The sequence below is a fragment of the Cygnus olor genome, chromosome 5 (assembly GCF_009769625.2).
Source record: "Cygnus olor isolate bCygOlo1 chromosome 5, bCygOlo1.pri.v2, whole genome shotgun sequence".
Taxonomy (NCBI): domain Eukaryota; kingdom Metazoa; phylum Chordata; class Aves; order Anseriformes; family Anatidae; genus Cygnus; species Cygnus olor.
Genome location: NC_049173.1, coordinates 31499513 through 31522044, shown reverse-complemented (window position 1 = coordinate 31522044; position 22532 = coordinate 31499513). Strand labels below are relative to the sequence as shown.

Sequence of the window (22532 nt, the reverse complement as noted above, 5' to 3'; positions counted from 1 at the left end):
TATTCTCTTCTCTGGTGAGAGTTGGCAGTTTACAGCTCTCCCATCTGCTGGAATATGTCTCAGGAACATCTGAGACCACTTGCTTTGAGTTGTCAGTGACTTGGAAACTGGCAATACCGTGTTTACATGGATTGCCATGTGCCTTTGCTCATATGATCCTCCTTAAATTGGTTATAATCAGTGATTTTGATACTCCAGACATGTGGCTTTAGCCTGCCTATTTTGAGCTGGCCTGTTCTTGTCCCCTGTGCCTGTCCCCCAACATCCCTCCATCCCTGGTGGCATGGTGGCTCCTTCTACCACCATCAGGATGCTGATGCTTCCCAGACCGAGTGGTTTGAGGGCACCTTCAAGGACCACCGTCACAAAACACAAGTCTTTTCCTCCAGCGCAGCCCCCAGCATCACCTTTGGGCAGGGCTGTCTCCATGTCCAGCAGGGAAAACAACCACGCATCCTCTGCAGCCTCCCCAGGCCCACCCATTTCTCAGCTGTCTCAGCTTTGGGCTGTTAGGAAAGGTGCAGAACTTTCTTAAATCGAAGGGTACCACCACCAAGTTCTTATCAGAGATCTCCAAAGGGGAAAATATTAGGGACAAATCTACAGAGGGATTTAACAACAAGGGCCCAGGTCATTCAGCCTCAGTCTGTTTAGATATCTGTAGCTCTAAGAGAAAGATAATATTTATTTGTTCTTTACAAAGCACTTGAAAGATTATCATTTGAAAGAGCTTACATACATGCAAGGTACTACTGCCATTATTTGATTACCATTCAGTTTTCTCCCTCAGCAGCAAATGATGACATCCTTCATCCTTCCTTTCAGAATAAATTGAGACGTAGCTTTAGTTATAAATGTACATGAAGGATTGCTGATATTTTTTTACATGTGTACTGAATCGCCTCTTGGAAATTTCCTCCTTTGTCTTCCAATCAGGCACAGCAAACAAAATTAGCCTGGTAATTTTCCACTAGTTTTACCTTGCTGTGTTTGTTCTGCCTTGATGTCGTCAGTGATGAATGCAATTGCAGCTGACAGCCACTAAAAGAGAACCCCCTCTGCTGAACTGGGGTCGTGGAAGAACTTGGCTGGAAAATGCTTAGGAAATGTTCATTTGTTTTCTTATTATTGTTTCCTGGTTAGTTAGGAATAAAATTACAAATCTAGCCTGGGATCCCTTCAATTCTGACTTCCTTAGCAGGTCTTGCAAAACAGCTCTCATGTTTCAAACCACTTGGTTGTACATGGAAATTTCATCGTCTGTACAAACTGTGCCCATCTTTCTTTTTAAGTCTTGGTCTCAGCTAACAAGGTAGCTTTGCAACACATACATACAGGCTTATTTTCATGTCTTCTGAGTAAAACAAACAAACAAACAAACAACAGTTAACTGCAGCTCAGTAATGATTTTTTTTTTCCCTTGTAGATAAGCCGTTCTTGTCCCATTCACCTTCCATAGGGGTCTCTTTATTCACAAACCCACTCAAATATTTTGAAATCCAAAAGCATTTTTAAATGGCAGCAGAAGGGAAATTCATGTAGACCTATCAGGAGGGAATGAGAGAGCTCTTGTCCACAGGAGGTTATAGATAACATAGAAATTAAGAAACGAGGGAGCAGGTCTGGAGAGCAGAGGGGGGAATTTGGACATTTTGGAGCCCAGGTTTAAATATCACCCCTCTTCTTCCCATGGAGTTTGGTTCAAAACCAGTGTCTGCAGGAGGGTGTTCGCAACCAGACTGAGATAAAGACATGCTTATCCCTCCCCTTCCTGCCCAAGCTTTCTTCTCTGATGTCTGTTTGTTTAGCTGTTGTCTTATATTAAAGAATTATTGTAGTTATGAGCTCCAGCTTGGCTTTCTTATTAGACATGAGCAACGAGTGGTGCAGAAATAGCTCCTGTGCAAAGGTTCCCCCGAGGAGGCCCAGAGATTGTGGCCAGACTTCCCCAGCTACGTGCCAGGCAGCAAATTTACACACTTCTTAATGTCATGCTCTTTGGAAATGCTCTTGTCAGTGGCCGCTATTTACCTTTGGCCGTTTTCTGTTACTGCAGTGGGGGAACGGCACGGTGGCCAGGTGGGAAAAGGTCAGAAGACACGGAGTAGGGCTTTAACATTCCCCTGGACACCAAAACAGCGAGGTGATGGGGCAGCCGAAGCAGGGTATGCGTGTTTTGGGGTGATGGAGGTGCCCTAGTGGTGTTCCTTGGTGGCTGGTGCTTTCCCAGGGCTCAGCAGAAGTAAATGGAGAATTCTGATGGCTGAAATGACCAAATGGTTCAGCTTGAAGGAGAAGCAGTTTGTGATGGAGGAGTCGGAGGGGAAGTGGGAGGGCTGACAAGGCTTTTGCCTCTCTTACACCAATTTCAGAAAATAAAAATAAACCCATCCCTGCTACATTAAGCTATTACAGAGACGGGAATTGCTGCAGGATGATCAGATGATAGAGGTGAAGAGGTTCCACAAGAGCCTTGTCCCAGACATGAGCAGACCAGGCTTTGTTCTGGCTCAAACCATCATCCAGGTTAGCATGGTGCTGTCAGACCCCTTTTTGTAGCCCCTGGAAATAACTGAGGTGAGCAATTACTGCAGAAATAAATATTAATGGCTTCTTTCTAAAAATGGATCACCTGTGCATGTTGTTTATGCGAGGATGCATGTGGTTGGCCTTAATTAGCAGTGGTCTGGTCCCAGCCACTTGCTGGTGTCCCCCAGGACAGTCAGCAGGTTCAAAAAATGGGTCTTCCTCCTACATTTTTGGGAGGCACGTATGGTTTTGGCAGGCCTCACTGGTCACTATGCCTTGACTGGGACAGCAGCAGGGCCATGGAGAGCCCCAAGGAGCCCACAGATGGCAGAGGTCCAGGAAAGGGTCCGTCTTGGCAATGAGGACTTCTTGCTGGGGCTCCACCAACAAGGAGGGCTGTTCCCTCATCATTTGGGATTGAAAGAATCATTTTGCTCTGCCAGAAAGAAACATTCGTGGCCTTGCATGTCTTCATCCTGACCAAGGGAGGTCACAGCCCCGGGTCCTGCCTTCACACCACAGGCAGAAACAGCCAGGATGCTCGCTCCTCAGCCACGGGCTTGTGCTTCTTGGAGTCCTTTTTCCCTGTCTAGCAGAGGTAAAGAGGGAAGAGCCATATATAAATGATAACAGTTTGCTTCCCTTTACAGTCTTTGGTTGAGAGGATCCTAAGCAAGAGGCTCAGGCAGTGAAAGTGCCAGAGTTTCCAGCAGATCGCCCCTAAAGGAGCCAGCTGGCCCCATTTCTGCTTAGCTGACATCATCAGCCAAATTGGTGTTGAGCTCTTTCAGGCTGTCAAGCTCCTCTTCCAGCAATTTGCTCCCTGCTGGAGCCTGTGGGACTTGGCAGACCTGAGTGCTCCCGCTTCTAAAGAAATAAGAAGTCATTTAGCCCGAGGGAGAAAAAAAAATAAATAAATAAAATAAATGAGTCATTCATTTTGGTGCAGGATGCTGGCTGGGTCAGGCTGCACGCAGGCTGCCTTCTGCACCAGCAGCCTGGGGAATGCTGCCGGGCAGGAGGCTGGGCCTCGAAACGCACACAGCTGGGCTGGCATCTCCCACCCACCTGGGCTGTCCCCTCCAGGCAGCTCTCTTGGGTTATTAAGAAGCATTTAAGCAGATGTTGTTGAGCTGCAGAGCAGGGATGCAGAGGGATGAGCCCTCTTGACCAGCACTACATCAGCAATTTTCCTCCTTTTCGCTGCCACTGCTTGGGCTCACTTTTCCTTTGGGGACCACCGAGCTAGGCATTCCTGAAATGCATGTTAAATAGCAAGCACAGTCCCGCTCCCCATCCCCTAGGTCACTGCCGTACTACAAGAACCAACTTTTGCAGACCAAGTGATGCGCTTAGCAAATTGCTGCTAACACATCTCCTTTCCCTATCTCAAACTTTATCTTTTCCCATCAATTATTATCAGTGATGTATTTTCAGCATCTTGCATTGACAGGGTGAGCTACGAGAAGGCAAAGCTGCTTCTGAAGTCCTGATGAATGAAACCATCACAGCAGCTCCCACCGGTACCCAATGTCCCAGAAAAGCTGCAGAAGAAATTGGGAGCTTGAGGCTAGGGAGGAAAGGGGACCTAGACAAACTGGTACAGGCAACACACAGTGTAGTTCATCAATGACCGACTACAAGCACATACAAACCTCAACAACCAGTTCTTCCTGCTTTTCTAGCCCAGGGAGACCTCCAAGCGATGGTAAGAAATCAGGTGCACCAAATCCAGCATCACCCAGGGTGGTCAATGAGCCCAGTCTTCATCAAGAAGTAAGAACTGGATTTATTAATCTTCTGTCAAAAACTGCAGAAAGAAACATGGCTATCAGCTTTTGCATTTCCATGTGATTTGTACTGTTCGACAGACAAAAAGGCTTCACGCTGAAGCCTTAACATTTTCAGGAGCTGGAATAAGTGTTTTATCCCTCACTGGTGTAATAGCAGGCTAATGGCTCTGCTGCAGAGAGAAGAGAGCTGCCAGGGCTCAGCTGAAGGGATCTGAGCATTTCTGGGAGCTCAGGAGGAGCTCAGGAAGAGAAGGCCCAGCCACCTCCAGAACAAGTTGGACAGACCCTAGAGAGGGGAGATTTGACAAAATCACCGCTCAGCTCCAAAAAGCAGAGGTCTGAACAAAGGCTTGCTCCAGGACAGCCAAATGGTGACAGGCTATAGCAAAAAGGCCCAGTCTAAAAACTTGCACTACAAGACCATCCCACATGGCCTTGGGGTGTGAAAATAAGAGCTTAAAATATGGCTATGGCTTTGTAAAGCATCTTTTTGTGAGCAAGGAGAGCTGTGTGTGTCTCTTGTGCTCCAGATGACAGACGGAAGGACCAGAGGATGGAGTTGGCTGGTGACTGGTAGTGCTTGGGTGAAGCCCGGTAGGAGATGGGGAAGCCCAGGAAGGAGGAGTTTTGGCTGAGGGGATGCTGTAGGAAGCAGGCAGAGCGCGATTGCCCTAATGAGGAACCAGAAAGATGGATTTTAAATACTTCGGAGAAGCAGTTATTTCCTCAGATTTCTTCCTGGAAGACTCAGCTGCATGGCCAGGGCTGGGAAGATGGTGTGCGGGGCTCTGGGGCGTGAAGCCACTGGAGAAAGAAGAGTGTGGCCAAAGCATCCACCAGAGAAAGGGGATGGAGGAGGGCTTTTTCCCTCCTGGCTCACCCCATTGGTCTGAAACCAATCTGACGCAGGCAAAAAATCTCCCATTTCTCCTCATTTGGAAGTCGAACAGATAACGGGGCAGAGCAGCAGGGAGAGGTTTTCACCACATGACCTTCTGCTGTCTTCTGCCCAGAGGACCTAATGCAGACCATTGGCAAGTCTATTTTTGGCAGGAGGTAACAACCCTGAAAGCACGGGCTGCAACTACTGCTCGCGGCTGGGTGGCCGAGAGGTAAGAATGCAGAGCCCTGCTCATTAAGCACTGCTATTTACATGTATCACTAAGAGTTTTGCATTGTGCTCTGAGGACCGAACAAAACAAGCAGTTATTATGTGCTCCTTATTTCATTATTTGTTAACTATCGTGGCTGAGTCACTCTCGCTGTGGTGTTTGCCATGGCCCCTGCGGAGCCAGTGGCCGGGTAAAAACTGCTGGGGCATCCTCAGACCCGTGCTAGCACTGTGGTTTCACTGCTCGTGCTGCCACCAGAAGGATTTTTAGCATCGCGAGGGTATTCCTCACTGCGTGAGCATCAGTGCTTCCAGCTCGTTGGGTGGCCTGATCCGTCTCCAGTCCCGCTGGGTATTTTGGAAAGCTCCCAGTCGGACCTGCTCTTACCCACACTTTCTTTCAAAACCATCCTTTCAAGCAGCAGATCCCTTTTAAAGCTGTTCCTCCAGTACTATTCTGACTACATTAGAAGGTTTGATTGCTACAAAGGCATTTTTAGGAATGAAAGGTGGTGGTACACGGGTAGCTAATGTGGAAAAAAAAAAAAAAAAACTAACTAATTTGAGCTCTGGTAACACTTAGCTTTGTGAAGACCTATTTAAAAAAAAACATTTCACAGTTAAAAATAAATAAATAAAAGGACAAAAGGCTTTTTGATAAACAGCATATGCACACAATGCACATTGAGCCCACCAGGAGCAGCCTGGCTTTCTTGAGTAGGGGAGCCCTCAACATTTAGCTCAGCCCCTGGAAGTTACTGCTCCAAGCGCACCAAGTTTGCTTTAACTGCACACTGTCCTGCCGACCTTCTGGTGCAATACTACCCAGTAGTTCAGTGGCAGCTAGCTAGAAATGATGAACTTGGCATTTCTGCAAGAAGGGAATTACAGCAAAAAAGTGCTTTGTGGCACTCACGGTGTGCAAAGTGCTCCTCTTGTCTCCCAATGTTCCTGGGCACCCCTGGGCTCCAGAAAGCACCAGGGTTTCTCCTGGCAAGCCCCTGTCTGAGGAAAGGAGTGTCGCCCACAGAGCTAGCCAGAACATTTTCATTAAAAGTTGTTTTCTACCAAAAATTCCTGTTGTTTATGCAGAGCTTGAGCTCGGCATCCCACCGTTTTTGGAAGCACCTTGGGCCCGTTACAGCTCTGGGACCTCAGCCCATTTTTACCCATCCGTAAAGCTCAACCTATCATTTTCAGGCAAAACACTTACCTGGTGTCACAGCATCCAAACACTCACCTTTGTTTTATAGCATATAAAGTGATATATAAAATAGTCCATTTCTGTTCCTTGAACTTTTTCTGCTGCCTTTCCGTGTGGACTTCTTCCAGCCTGCTCCTGCCCACCCCTGCTGCTTCTGCCGGAGATTAGAAGCCTGATTTCCAAAGAGCTGGGATAATTATTTTGCTTAACTCAAATTTAAATGTGTTTAACTCAAAGCTATGAGCCTGTGATGATAAGCCCTCTGAGGGCTGAAGCTGAAAACACTGCTGGTGGCTCGGCAGGTGGCAGTTTCCAGTGGGCACCTGGTCCATGCACACTGCCAAACATCACCATTTGTTTTATTGCTCAGCTTAGGCCATCTGAATCCCATTTGCCCTCCACAACACCGAAAGGGAGGCAGGGAAATATCCTAGATCCATTTGGATCAGACAACCGTAATGTCTCCACGTGGACGTTACCACTCCATGACCTGCCAAATCCTTCAGCAGCAGCAAATTATTTAACGTGATTTACGGACGGACTTGTTTCCATCCCATTATGTGTTCCCCCAATATCTCCTCTTCCTTAGCTCATTGCAGGATGATTCTGAGAGCTCACATTTTAATTCCTTTAAGCATAGCAAGGTCTTGCTGTGGCAAATTAATAAAGATTTCTTAAACCCTGGTTTACCTTTCAATCAGTTAGCTTATCCTTCATTCAGCTCCCCTAGCAGATGGTGAGAAGCTCCTTATTTTTTTTCCACAGTTACCAAATCCTCTCTCAGAGTAAAAGCTGGCATTTACCATACTTAGTTCTTCGTTTTTTCCTGAGCTGGTGGTGAGAGCCTTGTACCATTCCTCAAACCACCCAGCCCCATCACCCAAAGCACTCCCATCTGGGTACCACCACCCAGGGCTCAGCCACAAGCCAAGGATGGAGCAGGGCTGGGAGCATTCCCCTAAAGAAACCCACAACTCAAGCATCACTTGCATTGCATTTCAAAAATGAACTTTTTTTTGGGGGGGTGATACAGAAGCCCTGGGCATTTATCGCAGCAGAGATGGGGTCATCCTTCATGCCCTGGTTTGCTACACCTGGCAGTAATGTTTTGGGGACAGATCCTTCTCCACGCAACCTACAGCTGTGGCCCTAGACAGGGGGTAATCGTTTCAGCCTCTGGTTTGCTTCAGCCGATGTACTGGCTGCTGATTAGTATAACCATGTTGACAACACGCAAGCGGCACCACAATGTGCAGGGTGACTGGCACTAATTTCAGAAAATGAGCGTGAGCGCTCTTTTATTGTCAGAAAGGGAAGAGCTGCCACGAGCGGCGCTCTGTTGCTATAGGAACCCCTAAACCCCGGGGAAACGCCGAATTGCCGGACTGACGTGGCTCCTTCCGAGGTGGAAATGGGAATTTGCGGTCCCTTTCTGATGCCACCCCTCCTTGTCCACCAAGGGCGTTGGGGTAACCTCAGCATGCAAAACACAGACAGGTGCGGGGGGTTGCCAGAGCCCCGAGCGCTCTGCTGTGGCTACGCCATGATAAATGTACTATCCTGCAATTCCCCTCTCCAAAATTTGGCCTTTCTGGCATAGGTGCTTTGCTCTGAGCTTTCATATACGCAGCTGGAAGTGGCCTCAGCTCAGCTCTGTGTGTCCAAACCTGTCCAGATATGCTCTGGAGTCCCTATTTCTTCTGTTGTTGAAGTCTTCGGAGAGCCCTTTCAGGTGTCCCTGTCTCTTGTAACCACCCAGAATTCGGTAACATCCATCCCTGTTTGGTAAGGAATAGTTCCCCTTCCCCAGCAGACCTCCAGAGCCAGCAGCGAGGAGGAACGAGGCCGGAGCAAGGACGTCCCCATGGTGGAGACGCACGGGCACAGCTGTCTTGCTGGATAGGGCAAGCTCATGGGAAAAGAGGTCAAGTTTGATGAAAGCACCCTCCAGAGTTACCTTAGGGGATGAAGATCCCCCTGGGATGCACAAGCTGCTGGTTAAAGGATGGTAACACAAGCAGTGATCCTGGTACAAACTAGGGGCAATAGTCACGGTCCCATCCTGACACATACAGACAAGGAAAAAGAATTGAGCCCCAGAGCTTGTCAAAGTCCAGCTTGCTTCCTTGCAGCCAGCCCAAACAGGTCAGATTTAAGAGTAACTAAAAGATGGATGAGATCAATGCAAGAGCAGCGTGGACGTGACAAGTGGTGGTGTCAGCTCACCAGCCACCCAGCACCGGTAATGCTTTCTTAAGTGTCCTGAAAAAGGAGAAAAAAGGCAGCTGTATTTGTTGGCAGTGTGCACATGATGCTTACAAATGTCCAAAGTTTGGGGCTGAGATACATTTATCCCAATAAATACGAAAAAAAGGGTATTGCGATAATCCTGACGGGATGTAACAAGAGCCTGGAAAAAGCATGATCTGGCCACGGGTGGAAAACGATGAATTTTGAAGATTTATTCCCACAAATGCATCCATGGGCACTACCTCACCCTTCTCACCCCAGCAGGGACCATCACTCTACAAAAGCGACACCAACAGATACCCGGGCAGGCTTCCTGATGCTCGTTGCTCACATGTTAACGAGAAATCTTCATTCATCTACTTGCCGCGGGGAGTTTTCAGGCTTCCAGTTCCTTCCATTCAGAGAAGACGACAGAGTTTTCCGGGTCTCCATAATTATTTACATGTGGGCTGTATTTATTGGCAATTAAATGGTTCAGCGGCTCCGAGACATCAGTCTCCTCTAAACATGTTGTTTGCCAGATTGCTTCCTGCCAGCAATCCCTGTGGGCTGGGAAATGTTGTCGAGCCCTCCGGGGCTGCATGTTCAGGAGGGAGCAGCTGGCAGAGCCCCCCTGCCGGGGCCACGGCGCTCCGCGAACGCTGGGAAAAAATAATGTAATAGCACAGCCTCACGTTCAGCAATTCAGAGGCTGCGGGGGGGATTCGGGTTTGTTTTAAACACATTTGCAGATCGGGGCACCGGGGGGTCAGGGAGGAGGCTGGGATGGTGTGCGCAGCATCCGCGGGAAATGGCTTGGGAAAAGCACAGCGATTTGGCAAAACGTGCAGTGGCGTGGTAAAAAATCCAGTAGCTATGGAAATACCTGCAGCTAAAACACTCAGCAAACCTGGCAGGGCATGCAGCGGGCTGGTGAAGTATGGAGCAAGCCCAGTAAAACGTTCAGTGATTCTAAAAAAATGTGCAAAAATCCTGATGAAGTAAGCAATGACTCCGGCAAAGCATGCCGTGATCCTGCTAAGCAAGCTGGTAAAAGATACAAAATGTGCAGCAGTCCCAGTAAAACATGCAACTACCCCAGCAAAATATGCAGTGATCCCAGCGAAACAGGCAGTGGCCTGGTAAAATGTGCAGTGGCTTTGGCAAAATACGCAATAATTCTGATAAGACATGCAAGCACCCCATCAAAACACGCAGCGATTGCAGTAAAACCCAAGGCAGCCCTGATAAAACGAGCAGTGACTTGACAAAACTGAAAGCAATCCCAGGAAGGCATGTAGGAGACCTGGTAAGAAGTAGCCCTGGTGAAACATGCGGCAAATTTTTTGGAAACAGCAGCGGGGGCTGAATGCAGAATGTTTTTGGTACCTGGATCCATTGCACGTGAAATATATTTGTGACCAGTAGCGAGGTGCTTTAAGCATTCACCTACAGCCTCAAGACGGCTCAAAATTACCCGAGCTAATAACCAGAACGCAAGGAGGCACTAATTACACACAATCTCATGTGGTCCAAATCCTCCAGGCCCGCAGGGGATGGCAGCAGGGTGTTTCCGAGCAGACAACAGCCTTAAAATATCCCCGGTTTCCTCTCTCACTTCCCCTGCAAGTTTTATTTCAGGGGATGATCCCACTGCTGCTCTCCATCTCATGTTCCCACCAGCAGCCCCATCTCCTCCCTTTATTCACATCCCAACGCCTTTAACCATCATCACCAGCAAAGGGGAAAGGAGGAGGGATAGGAGAGAAAGGATTTGCAGCAGGGAAAGCCTCTGGAATAGGAAACTCCACCGGGCAGCTCCAATATTGCAGAGCCAGGGGGAGGCCACATTAATGCTGAGAAATTGGAGCTTTAAGAGGGGGAAAAAGCAACCCCTGGGCTGTGCAGCTCCCCAGCTCACGCTGAGCATGGTGCAAAATGGTTTTAGGGCAAAGGACTTCATATCCCGATGCAGGAGTGTTTGTCTCCAATTTGATTTCTGTTGGTAAAAAATGAAAAGTTTAGTTGCAATTTAAAAGTCTGGGAGGTCGCTTTGCTGTGTGAGAGCTGCTGCAGCGACAGCAGGAGGAACTGCAGTGGCACAAAGGGCAGCAGAAAGCTGTTGGGTGACGAATTTCAAGACCAAGAGGACATGGGAACTGTCACACCCTGCCACCACGGCGTCACAGCCCCACACGGGGCCGGGGGGGGGGGCACGCTGCATCTCCCCAGCAGCAGCAAAAACACCCCAAAAGATTCATTAAAATAAGAGGCAGGGATACCTCTTGCTACTGCTTTATTATTATTATTATTATTTTTAGTGCTGCTCACTATGGCAGGAGGCTTGCTGGAAGCCCCGCAAGTGCCTCCCTGCAACCTCTGCTAAGGCAGAAAAACTTTATTTTCTCCCAGGCCAGGCTTGCTTCTGGCGGGGCTCTCATCAGCTTAGGACCCACTTGGACTTGCCAGTGAGCACCTGGAAGCTTGCTGAGTGAGGAGCATGAGGGTCCAGATGTTTAAGTGCATTTACTGTATTTTCATGTTTTATATTTCAAACTTCCGTTCAACATTTTTCACCCACCCAGCCCTTTCCGTGGGCTGAGCTGCTGTTTTGCAAATGGGCTTGGATTACCTCAGTTCTGCTCCTTTGCTGTCAGAAAAGCAGGGCCCATGCCTGCCATACTATTTAGCCATTTATGCTTTACTTTTTAATTTATAATTCTGACATCCTAAAAAAAAAAACAACTATTAAGCATCAGTCACAGTTTCAGAAAAGTTGTCATGGGGGGTGTTTGTGTTGCTGCTCTTTTTAGCATATTCCTATTTTCCAAATTTTCCTCCTTACCTGATCATACCCAACAGAGAAATAGCAATAAATATGATCCTGCAAGCGCATTTCCAAGCCTCCAGCCCCCATGTGTTTGACTGGGGGGAAACACAGCCCTGGCACTTCCAGAGGAGGAGAAGGAGGTAATTAAGCCCCAAAGCACCCCGTTATTTCCCATTTCAAAGAATTTTTGCACTGAGAAGGAGGGTGAATCAGCATGGTGCTGCTGTTTTGCTTTGGTTTGCTCCTGCTGCACAGTGAGGTTTCACGGCTCGGGCTGGCACTTTGGGGAGGTACAAAGCAAATTCCCCCGGCTTCTTGGCTCAGGCTCCGCAAGTGAAATCACACCAAGCTGTGCTAAAAGTGAAGGGAAAATACAATCTCTAATCTCTAATTCTGTGTTTTGGACTGGCAGGAAAAGGCTCTTTGGAAGTTATAAAAAACAAAGGTGCTTTTTTTTTTTTGGCCTTTTTTTTTTTTCACCCAGGAGAAAAGGAAGCCAACTCACACAGCTTTACAGGCAAATGCAGAAGATTTCCTTTTTTTTTTTCTTTTTGCAGAAGAGACAGAGAGGAGGTCGGGTACAACAAAGCTGCATATGCGATGACATGGGATTTCAGTTTTGGTTACCAATCCCACTAACAACTTCCTTCGAGTCCCAGACATCCCATCCACCACGGACCCTTTCGGCTGCTACAAGAAGAGCAGGACTTGTTTGCATGAGAGATTAAAATGCCACAGGAACAACACAAAAATTTCTTCAAACTGAGCTTCCAACTGCAAAAATGCCATTTTTTTTGCCCTGTTTCTCTGGATAAACCCCTCCAGGGATCACCATCTCAGGGGTGAGGGTTTAGTCTCTGCATGGGTGAAAGGACCCAGAAACCACTTGCTAATAGCATTTACTGTGATGCTACTCTGATATATGCCATCTACAAACATTAACTGATTTTTTTTTTTCCTTAAAAGAGTCTGGCCTGGAGAGCCTGGGCTCTCTGGGTTATGGCTGAGGTACAGAAAATGATTTTGAAGGTATGCATACCCGAAGAAGGAAGCAACTCTGGTCCATCGACGTGCTTTGTATCTCGCAGTCCGGGACCTTTGCTGTAAGGCATGGAGAAGGCATGGCATGGAGAAGGTGGATGGGCAGCTCGGCTCTTACTGTCTTAGGCTTAAAATGAGAAGAAATAAAAAGAAATCCCACTCTTGACAAACAACAAAAACAACAAACTATTAACCAAATACCCATGGCTTTCTGGGTTTTCCCAGACAGGCACTGCTAAGGACAGGAACTGCCTGTTTTTTCCCCAAAGCCCCTCACCAACTCGCAGCTCTTGAGCCTGATGGTTGGCTTTGACTCCAGCCAGTGGCGAGGCAAAGGATAATTTTGCAAGAGATAAAGCAGGAAAAGAGAAGCAAAAAAGAAGAGGGATCCCAATATATGCCTGTTCCGGGGGGCTCTGGAAACTTGCCATCCAGTACGCACTGTACTTAACCAGCTACAGCCATTTGCACCCACTACAAGCCAAAAATGCCACCTGGGGGACCCTTAGCATGCTTTTAACCAGGGCTTTTTGCACAGATGACATACAATAGCATGACATAGGCAGGCTGATCTTTTTTTTCCATTTCTCACACCCTGGAATCTCTACCAGGACAAACAGCTGCCTCTAGTGCATGGGCAGATATCACCCTTCTGTGCACAAATCTCTTTTTTTTTTTTTTTTTTTTTTTCCTAAAAGCTGCCAAGCTTTACGAGCACTGGGTCTGCTTGTGTGTGTTTGAAACCCATGCTTAGTCAGATGCAAATACCTCCAAGCAGTGTTTTGCTTTAGTTGCCAAATACTTTTCCTGGTATACGCATTGATTCTTTTTTTGTTATTATTATTTATTTTTCTCATCAGGCTGCAGTCAAAACACATGCACAAACGCTGGGTGTCATCATCCCGTGCCTTTCTGCAGCCTCACTGGCACAGACCTGATTTATAGCTGAAATAACACGGGCTGCCTTAAATTTCTGCTCAAGCTCTAGGAAAACTCTCTGTGAAAACTTTGGGTGCTGCTCCAGCTTTCCAGATCTGTCGGGTCCAGCTGCCCTGTAAGCTCTGCAGACCCAGTGTGTAGCTTAAGGGCAAATGGAAATTTTTGGCTGAGACTTCAGCAAAGTGACCGTGCAGGAGGTGCTTGCCAGCAGCCGATGATGAAACACAGAAATCCAACAGCAGCGGACAGACATGCTGGGATCGAGCTGCAGTGATTTATGGGCTTGATTTTGGGGAGAAATGCAGTGTCTGGGAGCTGTGGATTGGAGTTACCCTGTGCTGAGCAGCTGTTCACACCCGTGATGGTGATCTCAGGGTTGCCACACATCCACATTGCAATGAGAAAGGAGAAAAGAGCTGTTTGGTGCTGCAGAACACCCCGGGATTAAACCATTAAAAAACCTGCCTACAGGCAGGGATGTGCCTATACAATGAGAAAAAGAATGAGGGCACTGCTCATGGCTCACTACTGCCTGGCTCATCACTCATCCGAGTTGCGATCTCACCAGGAGAGTCGAAAGTATTACAGCCCTTTTCCCACGGTTGCTTCTCTGTTATTCTTTTTAATAGCCTGTGACGCCATGGTTGCATACGGAAGTGATTTGCTGAATGGTGCTCTAACATAAAGCACGCGCTGTCAGCGCCAGGGAAGTTTGGAGGGATGGAAAAAATCCCCATCCTGTCTATTTTTCTAACAGGTAGTAAGGAGATGAGAAAACCCAGGGGTTAAGGAGGTTGGCAGAGCCTGTCTCACCCCTCACATGGGGTTGCCCTACAAAATGCTTCCCAGGGAAAACCTACAAAACCCCTGGGCAGTAACTCTGGGCACCCTGGGTGCTGGGAGCATGATGGCAGCATCCCCAAGAAACCCACCTACTTTTTTTCACACCCAACTGGCAGAAAACCTGGGGGCTGGCCAGCGGCAGGATGCCAATGAGCAGGGAAGTGGATTTTTAGCACGATGCTGTCCTCCCTCTCCTCCGGTTCTAGATGTGTATTTTCTTTTACCGCTTTTTCAGTCTGCCTTCGAGAGGAGGCTGCATTGACATGTCCTCCTTCACTGCACTGCTGGCGGTGACTCCTGCTAGGAAGTGGAAGGTGATGGGTAAATCCCGCTGAGAGAGAGCAGATCTGTGCTAACTTGCAGCTTTGGGCTGGAGCCGTGCCTGGGGACCCCGCCACGGCGCTTATTTTGTCTGCAAAGCCAGGACTGCATTCAGGAAAGCGGGGTCACAAAAATGACATCTTTCCTCCCAAATCCATTCCATGTGTGCATGCCAGAGGCGTATCTGCAGAAGCGAGCAGCTGCTAAAGTCTGTCTTGTTTTCTAACAAACCAGCCTGATCGTGATGCTCATCCATCAGTGGAGCTCTTAGCCAAAATCTGCCCTGAGGCCATGTGGACAAGCTCTTTGAGGGAGCGGGTCCCCAGCGAGGACAAGCTGCAGACGGTGCCAGCAAAGCAACCATGTGGTGGACAGCCACAGAGGTGTCCGTCCTGCAGAAGTCCCTTCAGTCCAGCTTCATTTCAAGAGGATCAGTGGAAGTTTGGTTGTTTAAATACGTTTCTATTTCTTTCTCGTCTGAAGAATTGGAAAGAAATCACTGTGTTTTCTGAAGAGCTGAATCAGACCTGTCCCTGGGACCCCTCAAGCCTGACCTCCACAATGCCGGATCTCCAAAGTCCCCTTCCAGCCTTGATTAAAACCCCTTCACTAAGGGCCTTGCAGGAGTCGATGCGATTCTTCCTAAACGAGCATTGCACATGGGGCTGCACTGATCTCTCCTGCTGGGAGCAAGAAGATAATTAAGAGCAACCTCTTCGGACCTCGCTCGCTGGGAAGCAAGACCCTTCTCCATCAGCTGCCTGCTACTATTCATGGCCGGGAGAAAGCTGCGGCTTTTACACTCCTGCTCTTTCCTAATTGCCTCGTTTGGCCGCTGATACCCAAATGTTGATCAATGATGGCCAGCAGGCCATCAAAATGAGCTGCAAGGAACAGCAGGCATGATTTTAACTGTGGGAATTAAAAAAAAACCAGCAAACAAACAAACAAAAAAACCTACCACCCTCCCTTTCTTGCTGTGAGCTTGCTATTCCATTCGCAGATGGCTAAAAAAGCAGTTTAATGCTTCCTATATACCTATACAGTTTCCTATACTCCCATATACTGGGAGTATATAGGAAGTCTGCACACAGTGTGAATCCCCACTTCTCTCCATGGCACTACCAGAGCACATTTCTCTCTCCCAGACCTCAGCACCTCCCCTTTCCTTTTTCTCCATGGGGACGTTGTTAACGTCTTCCTTCTGGCATCAAGGAGAGGCATGGCTTCATGCCACTCTGCATTTTCCATTATGACCGGAGCCCCGATTCCTGTTCCCTCTCCACCTTCAGGAACACCACAGGGGATGAAAGAGCTTTTTTTTTTTTTTTTCTGTTCTTCGCATTCACAAGGCCATGAAAAGGTGCAACCCTTCCAACAACTAAACATTGCAGGTAGAGGCATGCTGCTCGAAGCCTGACCACAGCCTGCAGCAAAGCCAAACCCTCTAATTCCTTGTGCATGAAGTTACAATGGAGCAGCAGCACCATGTATTATCTTTTTCCCCCCCAAAGTCACATTTCTGAGAGCTGATATAGTAAAATGATCTGTAAGCATGTTACTTACCCAACTCTTCTCTGTGTGCTTGGCAATGGCACATTCCCAGTTTTCCTGGATGCCGTAACCTGATGCTTGCAGTCCAAGCCAGCACTGATGTAAGTATGTTGCTTTTGAATGACGGAAGCCTTCAGATTAAAGTGCAGTTCTCTGAGCTCTGGTCTGAGAGCTACATCCCTGTTGCATCCCAAATTCACACCTCGACTGAAACAAGAATGAATTTCTTTTCTGCTGCCAACCTGCAGAAGACCAAGCTCCCTCTAAGGCACAAATCCTGAGCATCCCGTGGCTGCTCTTGGAAATCCTTGCACTCACAATGATTTCAGCATGCATGATTTGCATGGATAGTCAATCCCAGAAACAAGATAAACATTTTGGTATCCTCTTTGCTAATTTTTAGCATTGCTCTGACTCAATGAGAAAGCAAGGGCAACACCTCATAGTTTAGTCTACCACCAAACTCAATGGATGGGCACTGAGCAGCAGCAAGCAAGAGTTTTAGCCACGAAACTGTCCTTTCCAGCTGCTTCAAATAACTTCTCAAAGAATGAAAGTGTTGTTGGACAGATTTTTCATTAACCTGATCAGGGCGGCTTTTGAATGAACGAACTGATTCAAGCCTTTTAAATCTGGAATAAATCAGGAATAAATCTGCACCTTAGGGTGATTCTGCTGAAGTCAGTAGAGCTAAAGACAGAGGGAGATCAGATGAGGCTTGTTCAACGCCCTTCCACACAGTTCTGATGTTTCAGATATCTCCATTTGTGGTGGCTTTCGGCCAAAGGGCAAATTGCCAAGATTAAACATATCAGAGCTCTCTGAGCCCATTGCTGTTCCGGCTCTGAGCCAGTTTTTCCTCACCTGGGGACCCACGGGCTCCCATGGAAATTGTGTGGTCAACAAGGTGTGAAGATGATGCAACTTCCATTATTTCCATGGAAACCAGCTTTAGTCAGGGCTCGGACTGGAGATTTTTTTTTTTATTATTTTTTAACAACTGCTTCTGCCTAGCACGAGCTTTTTACTTCTGATAAATTACAAATATTTTGTGCAGATTTGCCATCCTGCCCTCCCTAGCTCCTTGCTGGAATATGGGGACACCAGCCCATACCTGGCTCCTTTGCTAACTGGAGTCCTGTAAACCCCCTGCAAATCTAAAGGATCCCGTTGGCCTCATCACTGTCCCCAAAGGTCTCACCCAAAGCAGCTTTGCCCTGCTTCCTACAGTAAGATGGGTACTTCTTCCAAAAGATGATAACATCAAAGCCAACCTTCTGTCAAAATAAAATGGTTGTTCATTAGGAAAAGTAGCAAACTAAACAAGAAGCATTTTGTGCTTGTGCATTCACTTTTTTTCATTGCCACTTACTTTTGCAGCAGCCTAGAGCCAGCAGCAGCCCGTTGTGCCCACCTCCTTTAGTGGAAGCTGCTTTCTCGTTGTCTCCCAACAAAACCTAGGACAGAGCTGGAACTGGAGGCAGCCTCCTCACTGGTGAGGAGGGGGCAAGCAAGCGGGGCTGGCAGCTGAAAAAAAAAGGACAGCTTTGAATATCCCACCTTTACTCACAACCTTTCATAATGCTTTCAACAATCGCTTCGCTGTCCTTTTCTGGGAGCTTTGTGGGGCTGGCAGAGCCCCGCCACCTTGGCAAACCTTTGCTGCTATCGTTACCCACAAAAGGGCTGTAAAAGCCTCTGTGATGTTTTCACTGGATGAAGTGCTTTTTTTTTCCTTTGCTGAATAAACCCTTCCATGACAGGCATCTGCTGGTGTGTGTGTGTGTGTACACCATGCTGCAAGGAAACCCCTGTCTCACAGGGCACTCATTTTGGAAAAATCCAGCTGAGTTTTCAAACCCACATCCATTTTTTATTTTTATTTTTTATTTTTTCCCTAAGCACCTGGATCTTAGCAAAGGCAAAACAGGAAAGACGTATGGCTTTCAAGACAGTATGAAGTCCACGTCAGCATCTTGTGAATTCATTGCTTTTATCTGTAGCTGCTTTGCTACCATCTGGCCTCGTGTTGCAAGAGGGCAAGGCAGGGCATGCTCTGTGCGGGTTAAGCAAAAAAACAGGCAGGGGTGTTTACCTCTTTTCGAGAGACCCTGGACAGGGGCTTTTCAAGATCCCCTGGACGCAGGACCAGCCATTTTGGGTGCATTCTCACAGACAGCACGGAAGCATCACTGTTGAAGTTATTCCTGAGATGCAGAAAAGAAAAATGAACCAACCAACAAAAAACCCACTGTGGTTTTCTACAGATTTTCAGCTTGCTGTTGCACACAGACACTACGCCTTGCACCTAAAAGCAGACCTGCAAAAAAATTCTAGCATCCACCTGCAGAAAGAAAAGAGAAGAAAGGGCAGTTACACTCCGGACAATGCAATGCTGGTATTCACACTGAAATTGGCATGAACCAGAAAAAGGTAAGGCTACAGTTTTGTTTTAATAGCTTGTTGTATTTTTGTAGTGCCTTAAAGTCAACGTTTGCAAAAGATTTTACCAGCTCTGTTTACCTCCCAGTCACTGGCTATGAGGTTTGGGCTAGATTTTGATCCAAGGAGCTTTTCCCTGCTCTGTTCAGCAGCATCCCAAAGGCAAAAATCTCGTCAGAAGAACCCTTCTCATGAAGCTGGAACCAAAAACGTCAGAAAATGACCCCGCTCTGTTTGACCTGAGCTCTGCTCTCTACTACCAAACTGTGTGCAAATGAACAAGGTCCTCTAAAACCACAGGCAAAAATTCCCTCACGAGGGTATAGGTGGGAGTCCTCGATATTCATGTAGGGAATCAGATTATAGGGGCTCTTTCAATATAGCTTGGACCCTCAGAAGTAAGACACGTGACTGTAAGCACTATGGATGAACCCCGAGGGGTACGTGCAGAGTACTGCCTCCACCAGTAAATCTTGGCCTCATTATACACAACGGCCCGTTACATACATTTTCTTTCAGAATTTTCAGAATGAAAGAAACCTCCTGAGGATGATCACACTCCCGCAAGAAAAAAAGAAATCCCACCTAAAAGCAAGAGGAACTGTCTGCAGAGATTCTCCCCCATAGTAAAATAATAATATAAAAGGTTTGAAACAAAGAGGAGGAGAAGCAAAGCTGATTTTATGCCTTGTGCAGACATCGAAACAAGCGTCCGCAGCGCTGCTTGCTCCCGCCGTGCTCCGGAGAGCTTTATTCCCGTTAGATACAGGGTTATGGCTAGCAGCCAGCGAGGCGACTGGCAGCGTTAATGCACTTACTTCAGCACCAGTGCCTGGCAAGGAAGTTATTTATTTCTGCAAAAGCAATAGGAAAAAGCCCACAGGAAAGAGGAAAAAATCTGACGCACGCACCAGAGCTCAGCTGTGGAGCCCAGAGGGACCATGTTTAAAACCCTGTTCTTTCCACGAGTGGCTGGCTGCAATGAACCTGCTTTAGAAATTCAGAGAGCCCAGGCTGCAGATGCCAAATGCCAGCTCAGGGAGTGCTCCTTGTCGCCAGCACTGGCTCTGCGATGCTGATGCTCCCTCCCGAGTTGTCAGGGTCCAAGCGGTTTCTTCTGCCTGGTGTGAAATCCCCGAGCTTCGACGAACGCTCCTCGCATCGCACTGCCAACAGCCAGCGCCTCGGATGTTAGGTACGCTGAGATGAGGCTTTCCAGAACTCCTAACATTGGAATTGGTAAATGAGGCAATACGTAAAACGATTTTTTGAAACAATAAGGGATCGTGACCTGTCCTGCTCCCTTCTCCAAAGGGGAAAACAAACCAGCAGCCCTGCATACTAAACTCAAATGGCTCGCTTATTCCCATTCCTGTAGTCCCGGTGCAATATGGAAATTGTTTAAGATGTTGGCTCGCTGACACACTGTTATGCTTTAAACAAGACAACACAGAGCAGGGATGGATTTTCCACACCTCTCAGCTGGTTAACCCCTGGCAAGCAGGGACCTTCTCACCATGTGCCCATGGTCGTTCCTCCTGTGAGCACTCAGAGCTGCCATGCTCACACCGCTGCAGAAGCCAAGGTCTTCTTCCACGAAGCAAGTGGATGCACGAGTCTCATTTCACAGGAGGATCACCTAAATCAGACCTGGTCCATGAGCGAGTGAATCTGTCTCAAGTGTAGCACGAGCTATGAGAAATAACCCCGCAAACTGATACAACAAAATCATAATGGCAGGTTGCAGTTACCTATTTTTAGTTCTTTGTGCAGGAAACATGATGCTGGTTTAGGCATGTACATAGACACACCATCTTGACCATAATGAATTCCTAACGTGGAGAGAGAGACCGTAGAAATTAGCACAGCACAAACACTTGCCTGTGTGAACAGGGAATTCTTTGTGATTTCATGCTTTCGGCAAAAAGAGATGCCAGCGAACTGGAAAGACACGAGCACGCAGGACTGTGTGGAAGATGACACACTGAGCACTGATGGACATTTAGCTTCTGATACTGGATCACTAAATCCCTGAGGAAAAAGAGGAGAGGAGAGGAGAGGAGAGGAGAGGAGAGGAGAGGAGAGGAGAGGAGAGGAGAGGAGAGGAGAGGAGAGGAGAGGAGAGGAGAGGAGAGGAGAGAGAGGAGAGGAGAGGAGAGGAGAGGAGAGGAGAGGAGAGGAGAGAAGAGAAGAGAAGAGAAGAGAAGAGAAGAGAAGAGAAGAGAAGAGAAGAGAAGAGAAGAGAAGAGAAGAGAAGAGAAGAGAAGAGAAGAGAAAGAAGAGATTTTATGCCCTTGCCCTCTCTCCAGCACAAAATCCCACATCATTATATATATATATATAATGAGGGATATATAGATTTAATAAAATATATAAATGTATCCCAGGCAGGAATCAGACACAACTGTTGCTAGCAAGCAGTCCAGGACCAAACATGCACCAAGCATAACTATGTCTGCTAACAAACCATGGCATGAAGTAGGTATCTGTCAGCACAAACCACAAGAACTTGACCTTAAAAAAGGGAGTTTTCCCTGCTCTTCATCAGACTCTTCATCTGTTGCCTTCTCTGATCATTGCATTTCTTACATGATCAATTAAATCCTCATAAAATACTCTGGAAGTATTCCTCTGTGCAAAAAGCATCACTCCATGTCACAGGGAGCTCTGGATGTCGTACAGGCATTGATCTGGGGGAAGAGAAGCGTTAGGGCTGGGTCATGACCAGCACTCACATGGGGGTAAAGCACTCGACTCCTTTCTGTAGCCCCCCCCAACTACAGCCACGTGAGCTGCAAGCGATGAAAGGATCAGTAAAACATATTCTTTTCTTAGATTTGGTAGAAATGGATTGGTAGGTCCAAGAGTCACCAGGGAAGGAAGAATAAACCAGCACACACAAATGGAAAAAACTGAGAACATAAAATGCTTCTTTTTTAAGGCAACCTTCTTTTAACGTAAGAAGGGTTTAATGGCAAATTAAAATAAAATCTCATTGTGATAATCTAGAGGGACATTGTCAGAAGGTCTCCATATAATGAGATGGAATTAAACTACCGGAGTGTCTCCAGGTATCCTTGCATGTTTCTGTAGAGAAAACATGAGAGTGGCATGGTCCGGGCGATGATTTTGACATGAAGTTAGGAAAAGCAACAGAGAAAAATGCAGTGCCAACACCCCAGTGCTAAAACCTTCAGCTGTTCAGCTGGAGAAGCTTGGGGCATCCCATCTAGTGTCGAGGCTTCATAAATAATAAATCAAAAGAGAACAGATCATCTTTTTATTCTGCTTGGTGACTGCAAGAATGGAGATGGAAAAGTGGAAAAGGAGCTGCCAAACTGGAATAGATCAGAAAGGAGAAGCGTTAAATATGGTTTGATCAAACCAAGACAGCTTCTAACTTCATGATTACCTCCTCCCAGTGCGTACCTGAGCTGCTCTGAAGTCCTTCTCCTCTCTGCTTTCAGTTTCCCCAGGCCCCCAGGAGGAGGGCCGGACCCTGCTCCATGTCTCTTACCTCCAGTAGACAATGTCAGCTCTGGAATTTGCTCAGGATTTATTCCATGCCAGAGAAACACTTGACTAAAAGAAATAATAGAGCTGGTAAGAGATAAGTTTCTTTTCATTTTTCCTCCCTTCCTACTCAGCTGAAAGGTTTCTCAGGAAATTGTATTTTTAGCCATGGATAAAATGAAG

The 22532-nt window shown here is 47.3% G+C and overlaps 1 long non-coding RNA gene across 1 annotated transcript; it reads right to left on the bottom strand.

Moving 5' to 3' along the window:
* Positions 1-12053: 12053 nt before the first annotated feature.
* LOC121071080 lies at positions 12054-22242 on the bottom strand. Its single transcript, XR_005820372.1, has 6 exons — positions 19748-22242; positions 18490-18601; positions 16407-17921; positions 14609-15724; positions 12736-12864; positions 12054-12386 (listed from the first exon to the last, which is right to left on the bottom strand). It is a non-coding gene; the product is annotated as an uncharacterized LOC121071080 (long non-coding RNA).
* Positions 22243-22532: the final 290 nt, after the last annotated feature.